A 17,635-nucleotide genomic window follows, 5' to 3' on the forward strand; every position below is an offset into this window, starting at 1 on the left:
TTTGTATTGAGAAGGTCATATTCATATATGGATGTGGTTGATCAGGTGTGGAAATGGATTACCCAAAAGACGTATCTATTTAGTAAAATATAAATCTAATTATATTGTAAAAGAAAAATACAGGGTCTGATAGAGCACTAGTGCAGAACGGGGCTATAGCACCGGTTCGTAAGGCCCTTTAGTGCTGGTTCTGTAACCGGCATTAAATGGTGGGGACTTTAGTCCCCCTTTAGTACCGGTTCTGCACGAACCGCCGCTAAAGGGCCACCACGTGACACGAGCCAGCGTCGGGGGCGGGGAGACATTTAGTACCGGTTAATAACACCAACCGGTACTAAAAGTTTTGGGGGGGTTTTGGGTTCAGGATTTCTTTTTCCTTTAATTTTGTGTTTTCCATTTAATTATTTTTCATTTGCCGATATTTTACGATACTACATATTGTACATGTTATGCATATATATAAATAGAATTTCTCGTAGAACCAATCATATATATGCATAACATGTACTAAAGAGGTTGATATCAGGAAATGACGAACTAAAGAGGTTGACATATAGTTCAATAATGATTGAAATTACCTGTCGATTATCTCCTTCACGGTTGCGTAGTCACTAGATTCTTTAAGTAGTGAGTCTATTACTTCAACTTTTCCTTCATCAACTCGAATGTCTAACAAGATCCAGTGCTAACTGCATGCGCATACGTTTGCATGTATAAATTAAGAGGGCATGTGCATAACACTCATCAACTACCCTAAACCCTATACACTTATTAATATCTAGCTAGTAATTAAACAAAAACAGAATTTGTAGTAGAATACAGTGTGACTCACCGAAAGTTGTAAGGAAGTAGTATATCTGCATTGGTATTGAGGCGCTTCAAGAACTCTAGCATTTTTTCTCTACGTCGACTCGATACCATTCATATGACCATGTGTCTTCATTAATGGTATTTGGGTCAATGAACCCAATGCCATATCGTCTAGCTTTTTTCATTTCATAGATCTTCATCCTGTGCATAATACCAGAAAATAATATAGTGAAGATAATTACAGGTAATATAATGATCAACGAGAGCACTACAGCTAGCTTCAGACTTAAATTACAGAAAGAAATCACTTACAGACAATAGCATCTGACGATAGATTTGTCGAGTGCGTCTTGATTGAATAACTGAAACAGTTCTAAATACTCAACAGACAGAGCTAGCCGATGGAAGTAATGTTCTTCCTTGACTTTCACCATGAGGGACTCTCGATTGTTAGTCCTGGTAATTTTCATGTACCATTGATGCAATTCATGCATTCTCGTTGGGAGCTTCTTAACCTCCTCAGGCTTGACCAGAGGCTCGCCGTGGACATATTTCCGTTTTAGCTTCTCCTCTTTAAAAGTTTCCATGGGCTCCAAGCTTAGGAGTTGTTCTATAGTGCATCCGATATCTTTAGCATGCCTTATATGGTCGTCGGTTATTACCAGCTAATCGGTGCTGGTACTCGCATGTGTTGGCTGAAGCGGTGGCGGACTTCGAGGAGGAGTCGGCTGACGCGGTGTCGGTGGCCTTGGAAAGATGATGCAATCCTTTCTCCATAGGATGATACGATGTTTGGCCTCTCCTAGTGTATGCTCCTCGTAACCTCCAGGAACGTCAAGCTCTAGCCCCGAATATTGGTCCACCACTTCATCAACCATGACACGAGCATAGCCAGCTGGAATCGGATTGCAATGGAAGGTTGCTTCGGGCAAATTTGTATAAGCAACAGCGTCCGCCACCTTCATGGATATGTTCTTCATTTTGAAATGTAGCTAACAATTAGTGTTCTCCATGATGTCATCCACAGGGTATCTATCCAGCAGCTGTGCCTCGCCCGGGGCGGAACCCACGCTGCTTCTTGGCATGGATGGGACGATGCTATCCAATGCTGGATCATGCGCTAGCTGCTGCCACTACTGAGACCCCCTTTCTTGGCTAAGTGAGTCGATTTGCTGCTGCTGCCGCTGGAATTGGAGTGCCAACTCCGCGTGCTTTGATTCTAGGTCTTTAAGGCATTCTGCTTCCTGCTTCCTCGGCTCCTCCTCCAGCTTCCTCTTCTTCTCCTCCTCCATCTTCCTTCTCGCACGGCTTCTGTAGTCGGCGTTCCAGTCCGCAAACCCCTCATACCATGAAACAACGCCTTTGCCTCGTGTTCTTCCCGGGTGTTCAGGATTTTCCAGGGCGCGCGTAAGCTCGTCATTCTCTCTGTTGGGCGTGAACACCCTCGTTCGAGCCTCTTCTATTGCAACAAGTATCTTATCTTCGACTCCTTTAAGACTTGCCCTCTTCGAAACCTTGCCTGTCTTCGGTTCCAACGCCCCCATGCGCATAGAACCAAGTCCTGACCCTGGGGGGGGGGGGCAGCTCTTAGTAACTGGAGTGACCCCTTCATCCACCATCTCTTTCTCAGACTTATCCCACTTAGGCATTGCCACTGCGTAGCCACCTGGCCCCAGCTTATGGAACTGCTCCTTTTTTGCGGCATTGGCCTTGTTTACTCTCGAGTGTTTCTTAGATAATTCCGATTCCTTGAATTTCATGAAATCGGGCCAGTGCTCGCTTTGCTTCTCCAGTGTTCCCATGAATTCTGGAGTCTTCTTTCCTCCTTCGACGTACTTGGCCCATATAGCTTTCTTGTGGTTGTTGAATGCAAGTGCCATCTTCGTAAGAGCAGCGGCCTTCACTTTCTGCACATCTGCATCTGTGAAATGATCTGGTAGGGTGAAATGTTCCATGAGAGATTCCCAAAGCAGATCTTTGCTCTATCGTCGACCCAAGTAAGATCTGGGCGTTCCTTTGCTGGCTTTTTCCATTCTTGCATGTAGATCGGGAGTTGGTCCTTCACAAGAACTCCGCACCGACGAACGAACTTGTTCGCATTCTTCTTAGGCAAGATTGGTTCGCCATTAGTTTTGATGGCATCGATGTTGTACTTTACGCCCTGCTTCAACTTTTTGCCCGGGCCTCGCACTGTCCTACCTGTAGAAGATTTGCTCGACCCGGAGGGCTGAAAGAAGAAAGAACGATTGGTTAATATATCTTCAAATCATTTAAAACATGTGATGATCACCAGATGCCTGCTTATATAAATATACCTTGCTGGTCTCTGTTCTAATTTCAAGATCAACATTTTCTTTGTCATCATAATCATAGTTCTGGACTTCATCAATTCGGTCGTCACGAACGAATATCATATCACCCTCCCCGGTATTGTTCAGATATTGGGAGCCGTCATCTTCTTCATTCTGATCATCTGGCCGGCCAGGGGAGTGTATGATCTCGAACAAGGCCTCTTCTCCTTCTCTGCCGGTATTGTCCGCCATAGCTTTTATTTAACTAATCCAGAAGAAATATAAAACAATTTAGTATTCAAATTACAATGCATGCATGCAATCAACAATAATGATTCATCATCTCGAATTTTATCGAATAATATATATAATCTTGGATACATCGTCTCGAATATTATATATCAAATACATCACTAGCTAGCTAGCTAATAAAGATCGAGTACTACAAAATAATCTAGTTCACTCGTGGTTCCTGAGGTGCGGGCGGTGGACACCCAAAGAGAAGGAACCATCACAGGATCATAGCTCGGGTGAGATCCCCGAAGAACCTGCCAGGTATTGGAGAACCTGACGTCCATAGCAGCCATGTAGCGATTGACGTGCTCGTCCTCCTCCCTGACACGACGATGTACCACCTCCAGCGGGGCTAGCTCCCTCCGCACCGAAAGTGGCCCACGCGAACGCCACCAAAGGAAATCAGGGTCGACGACGGGACCCGGGGCCGGGTTCCTCACCAAGCGGCGCGCCCCTGAAGGGAGCACCTCCCAGTGCCAGCCCGGCGGAGCCCAGTCGCGGACATGGGTCCTCTGTAGTAGGACGTCATCGCGAACGAGTCGATGGTGAGGATGCGGGCCGGGCATCGTTCACGTCGATAAAAAATTCTTATGGAAAAAATTCCTATATATGCAATGTCATTTTATTAGGAAATTTTGAGCAACTTTTTCCTATTCAACTTCTCCTAGTCCTTCGTCTAACAAATATATATATATATATATATATATATATATATATATATATATATATATATATATAGTGGGTCTATTCTAATAACACCCCTTAAGACCTTATTCTAATAACACCAAGCCTTATTCTGATAACACCCCGCGCCCGAACCGAACCAACACGCTGATGCCACTGAACCGCATGCACCGGGTGGGGAAAGAAAAAATGCAACCCACCTATCCTCCTCGTCCCCACGCGCATTCCCCAATCCCTCCCACCTTCTTCCCCCGCTGCTCGTGCCCGGTAAGATCCCCACCTCTCTCGACCAACTACCTTCGCGCGCCGGAGCCCCGCCAGAGCAACCCCACTGCCGGCGAACACGCCCCAGCCCACCTCGCACCACCACCGCCCCTCCCGTGCCGCCCAACTCTCACCTACGCCGAATCCATGGCGGCCACGGCCCCTCCCGCGCTGCCCATCCTCTCCTCACGGGCTGGGACTCAGGGCCGGCCAACAATTCCAGGCCGCGCCCCTGCCCAACCACCTATCTCCCGAAGGCCTGCAACCCCGGCCACGCCCTCGCCAGGCAACAACCGGATCCGGCGGGATCTGGTTCCACTTCTGCTCGTCTCCCCCTGGCCCATCTACCCATCCGACGGCCAGGCCAAGGTACACCGATGGCGACCCATCCGCCCGAGCCTCCTGGCCTCCCCGACGACCAGACAGAGGTGCTCTCCCTGTGTTGTGGCTGCGACGGCTTCCCCTCCTTAGGATTCGGCGGCCATGGCCTCCGCCATCTCCTCTCCGGACCCCGTTGTGCGCCGCCGCCCACCCCGCCCACCACCCCACTCCGCCCCTCCCTCAGTCAGGGGATCCGCTCGCACTCGCACAGTTTCTTCCCGTGCCACCACCCTCTCCTCTGCTTTAGCTGCCCTGCAACACGATGCAATTCACCGCAGCAAACCCCGCAGCTCTCTCCTCCCCAATCTGCAGATCGCCAGCAACCCCTCCCCTCCTCCTTCGTCGAGCTCACCTCGACCTCCGGCTGTTGTCTTCCCATGGCGTACCAGCAAGCAAAAAAGGTGCCAGTGTACTCCACCGCCAGGTACTGCCAGCACCCGGCGATCCCAGTCCCCTCCACCTCAATCTCTACCCGCTCCACTCACCGATGAGCCGCCTCGCCCCTCTGCAAGCCGCTGCCGCGCCACCCCTCCCCGAGGCCCCTCCCGAGCCGCCCCACCCCCGGCCCCCGACGCGCCGCTCATCTAGAAATCATCACCGCGCCATCCCTCCCAAGGCCACCACCACATAGCTGGGATCAGCTCAGCCCGACCCGGTGCTGGTCGGCCACTCTCCGCGGTGGCGAGCCCTGGCAACCGGATCCGGGGACCCTTCCAGCCGGGCCATCGGCCATGCCGCGCCGCCGCCAGAGCCCTGGCCCCGCCAGATGGCGCGGGTGGTGCTGCACAGGGCGCATGGCCTGTCGCCGACGAGACCAGTGGTTCACCACTACAGCTCGTGGGATGGTGGACTGATGCGGTGCGGTTGATGCACTGACGAAGTTCAGGTGAATTTTTGGCATTTTCAGATTTCGCTTGGGCACAAAAAATGCAGTTTCGCCTAGGTCTTCGCTGCGGTGCAGGTGTGCAGTGCGCGCGGTGCTGGCTTGCAGTGCTCACGGAGCTGGCGTGCAGTGCATTGCACCCCAGACCCCTCGTGCTCATCTTGAAGTGGCCGAGCACCTCGACGACCAAAGCCTGTGCGTGCTCATCTTGATGGCTGGCTGGCACTCTCATATCACACTTGTGCAGATGCAGTTCCTGGACATGGCGTCTCGCGATCCTAAGGCTTCCGCGTGCAGTGCAGCTCATATTGTCCTTCAGTCCATTTCAGTCCAAAAAGAAAACTGCAAAAGCTTGTTGTTTCACTCTTGTTTGTGACAAGAATTTGGTGGTTCACTTATGTTAATAAAAACCACGAGCGGTATTCTTTCTTTTTGGATGCGGTTCACTTGTACTATATGTTGGTTCATTTTTGTATATGCGAGAAAAAGAAAGCATCATGTGCATGCAGTTCCTTTTGTATATACTTGTGGTGTGTGTATGTATGCAGTACACCCGATCGGTCATGTGTTTTTTTTAGAAAACAATTTGTATTGTTGCATGTGGCCGTTCCACTTGTTTTCTGAATGCTTGCAGTGCGGTATGTATGTTTTGCAGTGCACTCCTGTGGTTCCCCTTGTAAAAACATCCCCTTTGTAGAAACAATAAAAAAATCATCACAGAAGTTCGTTTCTTTTTACATGTAGTCCACTAGTTGCTTCCCTATGGTTCACTTTCACCAACCGAAAAAATGCAGCTCTCTGGTCTCGGCCACACGGATCACTAACTTTGACCATGTGGTTCACATAAACCCAAAAAAATTAGAAAAAAGAGAAAAGTTATGGGGTTCACTTGTCCTTCTGATGCATTGCGGTTTTCAGTTCGAAGAAGTGCGGTTTTCTGTCTAAAATAAGTGCGGTTTTCTTCCTCGTCTTCAAAAATTTACGTCCCACAAAAAAGAAATCATGCATTCCCCTAGCCCGTCTGATGCAGTGCGGTTTTCAGTCTAAAAGCAATGCACTTTTCTTCCTTGTCTTCAAAAAATTACGTCCCACAAAAAAAGAAACCATGCAGTTCTCTTACCCGTATGAGTCAGTGCGGTTTTTCGTCCGATGCAGTGCGGTTTTTAGTCGGATGAAGTACGCACGTCGATTTGGGTGTCGCGAAAAACAGAGTGTCCGCATTTCGGTAAATTTAAAATTCGTCTTAAACCGTAAAGAATTAGAGAGAGTGTTCTACATGAAAAACTTGCGCCTCGTCGATATCTTTCTAACGGCGTATCGTTTGTATCATTCCGACCAGCGGTTTGTAAAAATTTCGTGAAAAACGGCCGCTGCCACTCGTCGTCCGCCGCACGATTTTCAAAATTAACTAAAAACCATAAGGAATCTCAAAAACATTTCAACATATGAAAGTTGCGCCTCGTCCGTAGCTTTCCAACGGCATATCACACGCCTCGTTTTGACAAACGGTTAGAAAACTGGAGCGAAAATAGTACCAAAAATTTGAAAAAATTCGAAAAACAGAATTCCGCGATTTAGTAAATTTGAAACTGCTCTTAAATTTTAAAGAATTAGAGAAAACAATAGTTATTAAAAAGATGCGACAATATCTATCCAACGGTGTATTATTTGCCTCATTCCGACAAGCGGTTTAGAAAAAAACGCGAAAAAACGCTCGCTGCCACTCGTCATGGGCCGCACCATTTTCAAAACTGCTCTTAAACCGTGAGGAATCTCGAAAAGTGTTCAACATGGCGAAGTTGCGCCTAATGCATAGCTTTCCAAAGGTATATTATACGCCTCGTTCTGATAAATGGTTAAAAAACTAGAGCAAAAACAGTACCAAAAAGCACTGCGTACATAACAACATGTCGTTGTATGAGAAGACGCATGATGATTTCATTTTCAGAAACTTTCAGAAAATAACTACATAGAGAAGTTCATGTTACAGAAATTCCGAAGTTCAAGTGTACTACATACAAAAGAAACTCATATATTTTCACGTAACCGAGATAAAGTTTAGATTGATAATTGTCTGAACTGCATGTACTACGCGGTGTGCATTTGTATGAAAAATAAATCCAATATATTTTCCCGTCAATCAAATAAAAGAGCCGTTCAATATTTGGACAAAAAACATGTTATTTTCGTTTTTAAATACCCCAAGAAGGTCAAATTAAGTAAATAGAGCAGTTCAGAAATAGTTTATAAAAAGGATTATCTTTCTTTCTACGAAGAACCTAGAAGTGCAAATTAAAATAATGAAGCGGTCAAATATTCATTTACACAAAAGGTTCAATGCTTGTTACAAACCCAAAGAAGGTAATTAAAAAAAGCATCTCAAACAATTTATATAAAAAATATTTTCTCTGTTAAAATAAACCTAGAAGTTAAAATTTTGAAATGGAGCGGCTCGATGTCTATCAAAAAGTAGGATTTTTTCCGTTACTAAAAGAAATAAAATGAGGAAGTCCAATTTAAAAAGATGGAGAAGTTCGATGATTATAGAAAACTCAGATTTTCCTCGTTATTAAAGAATGAAAACAAGAAGTTCAAAAATAAAAAAACAAGAAGTTCAACTTTTAAAAATAGAGCGCTTCAAAATTTCATTAAAAAAATTAAAAAATAAACCAGGAAGTCCATATTAAAAAGATTGAGAAGTTCGATGATTATAGGAAACTCATATTTTTCTCGTTATTAAAGAAAGGAAACAAGAAGTTTAAAAATTAAATAAGAAGAAGTTCAACTTTTAAAAATAGAGAGCTTCGAAATTTCATAAAGAAGATTAAGAAATAAAACCAGGAAGTCCATATTAAAAAGATAAAGAAATTCGATGATTATAAAAAACTCAGTTTTTCCTCGTTATTAAAGAATGGAAATAAAGAAGTTCAAAAATAAAATAACAAGACATTCAACTTTCAAAAATAGAGTGCTTCAAAATTTCATAAGAAAATTAAGAAATAAAACCAGGAAGTCCATATTAAAAAGATGGAGAAGTTCGATGATTATAGAAAACTCAAATTTTCCTCGTTATTAAAAAAATCAAAACAAGAAGTTCAAAAATAAAATAACAAGAAGTTCAACTATTAAAAATAGAGCGCTTCAAAATTCATAAAAATTGATTAAGAAAATCAGATAAAAAATTTATAAAAAACTCAAAAAATTTCGCATAACCGAGAGAAGTTCAGGTTGATAACTGACAGAAGTTCACGTACTACACGGTGTGCATTTTGTATTAAAAAAAGAATAAAAAAGCAAACGCTAAAAGTTTGTTGTTATAAGTTCAAGTCCTTCGTCGGAGAAAGTTTAAAAAATTATTCTGAGAGAGATTTGTACAAAAGGAATGTCATTTGTGTAAAACTGACGAATGGATGAGAAAATTACAAACGAAAATATGTCACAGAAGTTCAACTGAAAACAGGAGGAAGTTCAACTACTACAGTGGATGAATTTCAGATGAAAAAGTTGTAAAATCGTCGTGAGTATGAAAAAACGATCAACACGGGAAAGTTGCATGTTCACAACAGCTTTCCATTGGTATATCACTTGCTCAATTCCGATCAGTGGATGGAGAGCTACAAGCAGTGGATGGAGAGCTACGAGCAAAAAAATCACGTGAAAAACAGAGTGAAGTTTAGGTACACGCGCCGAGAAGTTCAGGTTCTTCACGTGGTGCATTTCCGAAGAATCTGTTTTGCGATAAAGGCAGAACGAATGATCTAGCCGTTTTCAAAATTACTTGAAAACGGCTAGGAATTAGAGAAAACCATCAACATGAAAAAGTTTCGCATTTTCGGTAGCTTTTCAGTGGTATATTATTTGCTCCATTCCGATAAAGTTTCTAGAAATTACGGCAAAAATACGTTTTTAACTATTTTCAAAACTGACATAAAACCGTAATGAATTAGGAGAAACAAGATATACAAACAAGTTTCACATTTCTTCAAGCTTTCCAATGCCATATCATTTTCTGCATTTGGACGTACGGTTAAAAAATTAGCTCAAAAATACGAACTCCGTGGAACTTGTACCGTTTTCTAAATTACTTTTAAACCTTTCAAAATTAGAAAAAACTTTCAACATAAAAAAGTAGCGCATTTTCATAAGCTTTCCAACGCCATATTATTTGCCTCAATTGGATTAGCCATTTAGAAATGGCGTCGAAAATACGAACTCGGGTGTTCGGTTTGCGAAATTTTACGATTTTCCGAATTACTCTTTAACCGTAGGGAATTAGAGAAAACTTTCGACATGTGGAAGAAGCGGTTTTGCAGCAGCTTTCCAACGCCATATTATTTGCCTCATTCCGATAAACGGTTTAAAAATGCGATCGAAAATACGATTCATGTTTTTTATATGAAGAAAAAACGGTTTTCAAAACTGCTCTTAAACCGCTTACATTTTGCCAAAAATTTAACTTGGGTCATGATACTGATGTCCACAGCTATCCAACGGTATATCGCAAGCCCCATTTGGACACCTTTTAGCTGAAGTTCAACCTAGTACTCGGGGAAGGTCAGGCGCGTTACTCGGGAAGTTCATGTTGTGATCAGAATATTATTCTGATCCCGTGATCAGAATAGTATATATATATATATATATATATATATATGGTCAACTTTTTCCTATGAAACTTTTTTATATGCAATTTTTTTTTCTATACTAGGATATACAACATTGTATAAAATTAAAAACAGAAAAAGAAACACTAATTAAGCATCTAACACTAAAAATAGAAAAAGCAACTTCTATACATCCATTAAAAAACAGAAAAACAACATTATATACAAAAATTCCATACTAATTAAACACTAATTATATCCATCTAAGTCCCTTCGGGGACATTCGGTAAAATTGGAACGATACAGAGAAGATTAGCATGGCCCCTGCGCAAGGATGACACGCACAAATCGAGAAATGGTCCAAATTATATCCATCTAACATGCATTCATACATATATTCTATTGAAAAAAATAATAATCTAAAACATCTAAACTAATTAAACATACAAAAATACATATATACTAATTAACTTAAGAAAATATGTGTGTGTGTGTGTGTTGGCTCGGGGAGGGGTGGCCATGGTGGCCGGGGGCGAGGGAGAGGGGGGACAGCTCACAACGGGGCGACGGCGACGGGGGGCGGTGACGTGCGGGGGCGGTGACGTGCGGGGGCGACGACACGGGGACGGCGCGACGGGGACAGGCCGGGGCGGCGACGGAAACGAGGGTGGCGACGGGGACGGGGACGGGGACGGGGGCGGCGACGGCAACGGCGCGCGACGGGGGCGGCGACGGGGACGACGCGGGACGGGGGCAGCGACGGCGTCGATCGAGCGGGGCAGGCGGTGCGTCGTCGATGGAGAAACACAGGGAGAATAAAATTTTTTAAGTGTTGTTTATATAGGAGGGACCTTTAGTCCCGGTTGGTGGCTCCAACCAGGACTAAAGGTCAAATTTTGCGAGGCCAAGCGGCGGGAACGGCACCCCTTTAGTACCGGGTGGTGGCTCCAACCGGTACTAAAGACCCCCCCTTTAGTACCGATTGGAGCCACGACCCGGTACTAAAGGGGGTGAGCTCGCACAGGTGCGGTGCGGCAAGTTTAGTCCCATCTTGCTAGTCGAGGAGCCCCAAGACCTGTTTATAAGCCCCGGCGCGGGCACTGCATTGAGCTCCTCTCTAATGCAGGCCTTTTGGGCCAAACTGTTCTACTCAGCCCTGTGGGGCCTACTGGGGTTGCGGGCCTGCGTCCTGGTCCAACTACAACTTGGGTTTCTAGTCATATGCAGGCCACTCTGACCAAGTAGGTAGACTTTTTTTATTTAGTTTTTTCTATTTTGTGCTTTATTTAAATTCTTTTATTTTTTTCTGAGTTGTTTTTTTTGCTGCATTTAGAGTTTCTTTGTGAATATTTTTGCTTTAGGTACAAAAAATTACAAACTTTCTGTTAGTGTCAGTAGTTTTCAAATTTGAATAGTTTAAATTTGAATTATTTGAATTTTTTATGAATAACTTAACTTTAAAAATAGATTTTTCAATGATTCTTTTTTCTTATGTTTAATATTAGTGTGTTTTATCATTATATTCAATTTGGTAATAGTTAGGTTATTTACAAAATGAGATACCTTTGTAACAGATGAGTTTTCGTTAGAAACCCCGATACTTTGAAAGAGATTGTCCATTTTGTACACGAAGTGCATCCAATTTTTGCCGTAACCCTTTCTACTTTTTTGTACATGCTATGTGGGTGAAATGATGATACCATGCAAACTTTCAACCTTTTCAGAGTTTATTTATAGTGCTTTTCAATTTCAGGGTCATTTAGCTCAAAAAATTCAGTAAATGCATGAAAAATAGCAAATGATGTCAGAAAGGTACACGTTTGTCCGAAGCACAAAAGCACACGTTTCAAGTGCCAAAACACATAAGCACCCTAACTATTACAAACATATACAAGTCCGAAAACTCACTAGAGAAGAAAGTGATGACAATGAAGCCGATCACATCCCAGAGTGGGATCTTTGTGCCGTGTGGAACTTTTTCTTCGCGTGTGTCCCTTTGTGCCATAACCACAGACAATATTCATCATTTAACTGGATGCTCGGGTCAATATTCACTCTAAATGGAGCATTTTCATCAAAATTTTTATAATCTTCTGATATGTCTGTCTTGTCATCCACTCCCACGATGTTTCTTTTCCCTGAAAGAACTATGTGGTGCTTTGGCTCATCGTATGATGTATTCGCTTCCTTATCTTTTCTTTTTCTCGGCTTGGTAGACATGTCCTTCACATAGAAACCTGCGCCACATCATTGGCTAGGACGAATGGTTCGTCCGCGTACGCAAGATTGTTGAGATCCACTGTTGTCATTCCGTACTGCGGGTCTTCCGTTACCCCGCCTCATGTCATATTGACCCATTTGCACCAAAACAAAGGTACGTTCAAACCACGTCCATAGTCAAGTTCCCATATGTCCTCTATGTAACCATAATATGTGTCCTTTCCCATCTTGGTTGCTGCATCAAAGCGGACATCACTGTTTTGGTTGGTGCTCTTCTTATCTTGGGCGATCGTGTAAAATGCATTCCCATTTATCTCGTACCCTTTGAAAGTCATTATATTCAAAGATGGTAACTTGGACAGCAATAAGTACATGTCATCTTCAATAGCGGCGTCATGCATGGCACGTGTCTGCAACCAACTGTCGAAAGTCCCTGTTTGTTCATGTGTAATCCAGTCGCCAGACTGCTTCGGGTGTTTGGAGCGTAGAAAATTCTTGTGTCCCTCCATATACGGAGCCACCAAGGCGGAATTCTGTAGAACTGTGTAGTGTGATTGAGTGAGATAATGCCTGTCCATACATATTATTTGATTCCCTCCTAGCGTGCCTTTTACACCCAGTCTGCCCTTATGCCGCGATTCAGGAAGGCCAATCGTCTTAAGATCAGGAATAAAGTCAATACAAAACTCAATGACCTCATTTTCATGGCCCTTGGAGATGCTTCCTTATGGCCTAGCACGGTTATGAACATATTTCTTTAAGACTCCCATGAACCTTTCAAAGGGGAACATATTGTGTAGAAATACAGGACCAAGAACATTAATCTCTTCGCATAGGTGAACTAGGACATGCATCATGATGTTGGAGAAGGATGGTGGGAACACCAACTCAAAACTGACAAGACATTGCACCAAATCATTCTCTAACCTTGGTATGATTTATGGATCGATTACCTTCTGAGAGATTGCATTGAGGAATGTACATAGCTTCACAATGGCTAATCGAACGTTTTTCGGTAGAAGACCCCTCAATGCAACCGGAAGCAGTTGCGTCATAATCACGTGGCAGTCATGAGACATTAGGTTCTGGAAATTTTTCTCTGCCATATTTATTATTCCCTTTATATTCGACGAGAAGACATACGGTACCTTCATACTGAGCAGGCATTCAAAGAAGATTTCCTTCTCTTCTTTGGTAAGAGTGTAGCTGGCATGACCCTGATGTATGCCGTCTTTTTCATGCATACGTTGCTGGTCCTCCTGTGCCTCCGGTGTATCTTTTGTCTTCCCATACACACCCAAGAAGCCAAGTAGGGTCACGCAAAGATTCTTTGTCAAGTGCATCACATCAATTGCAGAGCGGACCTCTAGGTCTTTCCAATAGGGCAGGTCCCAAAATATAGATTTCTTCTTCCACATGGGTGCGCGTCCGTCAACGTCATTCGGAACAGGTTGTCCGCCAGGACCCTTTCCAAAGATTACCTTCAGGTTGTCCGCCAGGACCCTTTCCAAAGATTACCTTCAAATCCTTGACCATATCATGTACATCAGCACCAGTACAGTGGTGAGGCTTCGTCTGGTGATCCACCTCACCTTTGAAATGCCTGCCTTTCATTCTTACGAGATGCCTGCTCGGAAGAAATCGACGATGTCCCAGGTACACATTCTTCTTACAATTATTCAAATATATACTGTCGGTATCTTCCAAACAGTGCGTGCATGCGCGGTATCCCTTGTTTGTCTGTCCTGAAAGGTTACTGAGAGCAGGCCAATCATTGATGGTCACGAACAGCAACGCCTTTAGGTCAAATTCTTCCTATCCGTGCTCATCCCACACACGTACACCTGTTCCATTCCACAATTGTAAGAGTTCTTCTACTAATGGCCTTAGGTACACATCAATGTCGTTGCCGGGTTGCTTAGGGCCTTGTATGAGCACTGGCATCATAATGAACTTCCGCTTCATGCACAACCAAGGAGGAAGGTTATACATACATAGAGTCACAGGCCACGTGCTATGGTTGCTACTTTGCTCCCCAAAAGGATTAATGCCATCCGCGCTTAGACCAAACCATACGTTCCTTGCGTCACCTGCAAACTCCTTCCTGTACTTTCTCTCGATTTTCTCCACTACGACCCGTCAGTAGGTACTCTCAACTTCCCGTCTTTCTTACGGTCTTCTCTGTGCCATCGCATCGCCTTGGCATGCTCTTTGTTTAAGAACAAACGTTTCAACCGTGGTATTATAGGAGCATACCACATCACCCTGGCAGGAATCTGCTTCTTCCTGGGGCACTCGCCCTCGACATCACCAGGGTCATCGCGGCTGATCTTATAGCGCAATGCACCGCATACTGGGCACGCGTTCAAATCCGCGTACTCACTGTGGTAGAGGATGTAGTCATTAGGGCATGCATGTATCTTCTGCACCTCTAACCCTAGAGGGCATACAACCTTATTTGCTTCGTACATACTCTAGGGAAATTCGTTGTCCTTTGGAAGAATCTTCTATAACTTTACCAACAACTTTCCAAATGCCTTGTCAGATACACCATTCTCTGCCTTCCATTGCAGTAGTTCCAGTGTGGTGCCCAGCTTTTTCTTGTCAGCTTCGCAATTCGGGTACAACAATTTTTTGTGATCCTCTAACATGCACTTCAACTTCTTCTTCTCCTTTTCACTTGCGCAGTTTCTCTCTGCATCGGCAATGGCCCGACCTAGATCATCAGTTGGCTGATCTGATGCCTCTTCTTCAGCTTCTTCCCGCATTGCCGGCTCAGCTTCTTCCCCTATTGTTGTATCATCGTATTCAGGGAACCCATGGCCAGGATAGCTATCATCGTCCTCTTCTTCTTCATTGTCTTCCATCATAACCCCTCTGAGGGAGTCCTGGATTAGGGGGTGTCCGGATGGCCAGACTATACCTTCAGCCGGACTCCTGGACTATGAAGATACAAGATTGAATACTTCGTTCCGTGTCCGGAAGGGACTTTCCTTGGCGTGGAAGGCAAGCTTGGCGATACGGATATGTAGATCTCCTACCATTGTAACCGACTTTGTGTAACCCTAACCCTCTCCGGTGTCTATATAAACTGGAGGGTTTTAGTCCGTAGGACAACATACAGAACAACAATCATACCATAGGCTAGCTTCTAGGGTTTAGCCTCTCCGATCTCGTGGTAGATCTACTCTTGTACTACCCATATCATCAATATTAATCAAGCAGGACGTAGGGTTTTACCTCCATCAAGAGGGCCCGAACCTGGGTAAAACTTCGTGTCCCTTACCTCCTGTTACTATCCGGCCTAGACGCACAGTTCGGGACCCCCTACCCGAGATCCGCCAGTTTTGACACCGACATTGGTGCTTTCATTGAGAGTTCCTCTGTGTCGTCGCCATCAGGAAGGATGCCTCGCCCCGTCTTTAAAGACGGCACCATTGCTAAGGGAGCTTTGGCTGTCGGCCAAACCCTCCGGCTAGGTGGTTTTCTTATGACCGCTTGTTCGGCTTCGGCGCCGACGATGACCTCTCGAGCTATCGAAAACAATCTTCATGTCAGCTCGGAACTCGCCGAGCAGTTAGATCCAATGGAGCTCTCCTCCATAAACGAGCTCTTGGATCGCATCGTTGCCCTGGGAGTCGCTACAGATTACGACCAGATTGGGCCTAAGCCCGATCTGAGAGAGATTAACTCTCCCCAAGTCACCCATCACGTTGCCGTGGTAGAGGGACAGTGCGGCGACCCCTCATCTATCTTAAGGACTAGCTACGTCCGGATTCCCGATCCCTCCAAGCCGGATACCCGCGGAGGGGAGGATATCACTCAAGACCTGAACTTAGAGTCAGGTGACGGACTGGATTCATTGGACAACATCCAGGAATCCAAATTTTTGAGTTCGGAAATTCCTCGGCCTCTAAGCCTCAGATGGGGTGAGGCTTCGGATTTAATTCCACCCACCCACCCGAACATAAGCGATCTATCCCAAATTAGGCAAGAGCCCGAAGAAACAGTACATCATTACTGGGCCAGATTCCTCCTGGTTATGAACAGGACAAAGGACTGCCGTGAGGAAGACGTAATTTCATTCTTCTGCAATAATTGCACGGACAAGGGAATCCTCAACACCATAAGTCGCCGTGATATTACACGCTTCGCTGACTTGGCGTCCATAGTACGAAAGTACTGTGCGATGGAAAGCGCCTGGAAAACCGAAATAAAATTTTGGGACAATCCGGCCCTGAATACAAACCTAGTCCGAAATAAAAAGGGTGCATCATCGCCAGACACCCGGGTCAAACACCAAAAAGCAAAAACCCTCTACAGGGCATGGAACCGTACTGGAAGGATGGCTTAATGGACCCTGTAAAATTCACAGTACAGAGGACGCCACACCAACTCACAGCCTTAGAGCATGTTGGATACTCCGGCAGGTGGCCAAAATTGGCAAAGATCTCCTAATTCCGGAGGCCACAGAAAGCCACCCCAGAGACACCAATACGGTATTAACAGTCTTCGAGACTTTTGCATCAAATAACATGCGAAAAAGGACACTACGCAGCCTTGCCGAAATCTACCAAGTGGCAACAATAAACCCATGGAGTGACATGGCTATTACCTTTAACGCCAGTGATGAACCTAAATTCCGAACAGCCCGAGTACCAGCCGCGTTGGTCCTCAGTCCAATAGTGGATGGCTTTCATCTTACCAAGGTACTCATGGACGGCGGCAGCGGATTGAACCTCATTTATGAGGAAACCCTTCAAAAAATGGAAATAGACTAGAACCGCATTGAGCGAAGCAGCACAACCTCGGAAGTCCCCGAGGACCAAAATGAGGCACGCTGCATAGTGCGGTGATCCAAAGCCTACAGAGTCCACGAGGGAGAGCATTATAAGAAAAGCACTACCAGAGTCCTTCAAAGGTGCATCTCCGAAGAGGAAGGGCGGAACCTTCTGGCTGAAATTCATGCCAGACTTGGCGGTCATCATGCTACAGCTCGGTCCCTTGTAAGCAAGGCCTTCCGTACAGGCTTTTATTGGCCGACGGCCCAGGCAGACGCCCAGGACTTAGTCCAACGATGCACCGGTTACCAGCTCTTTGCAAACCAAAGCCATATGCCACCCACCGCCCTCCAAACTATCCCCATTACTTGGCCCTTCGCGGTCTGGGGGCTTGACATGGTTGGACCCCTTAAAGGCGGAACCCAC

General features: G+C 44.9%; 1 non-coding gene across 1 annotated transcript; it reads left to right on the forward strand.

The window, feature by feature from the left end:
• The first annotated feature begins 10,475 nt into the window (after positions 1-10,475).
• Positions 10,476-10,578, forward strand: LOC125549811. The gene has a single exon (XR_007301523.1). It is a non-coding gene; the product is annotated as a U6 spliceosomal RNA (small nuclear RNA).
• The last annotated feature ends 7,057 nt before the right edge of the window (positions 10,579-17,635 follow it).

Source organism: Triticum urartu, chromosome 3 (genome assembly GCF_003073215.2).
Source record: "Triticum urartu cultivar G1812 chromosome 3, Tu2.1, whole genome shotgun sequence".
Lineage (NCBI taxonomy): Eukaryota > Viridiplantae > Streptophyta > Magnoliopsida > Poales > Poaceae > Triticum > Triticum urartu.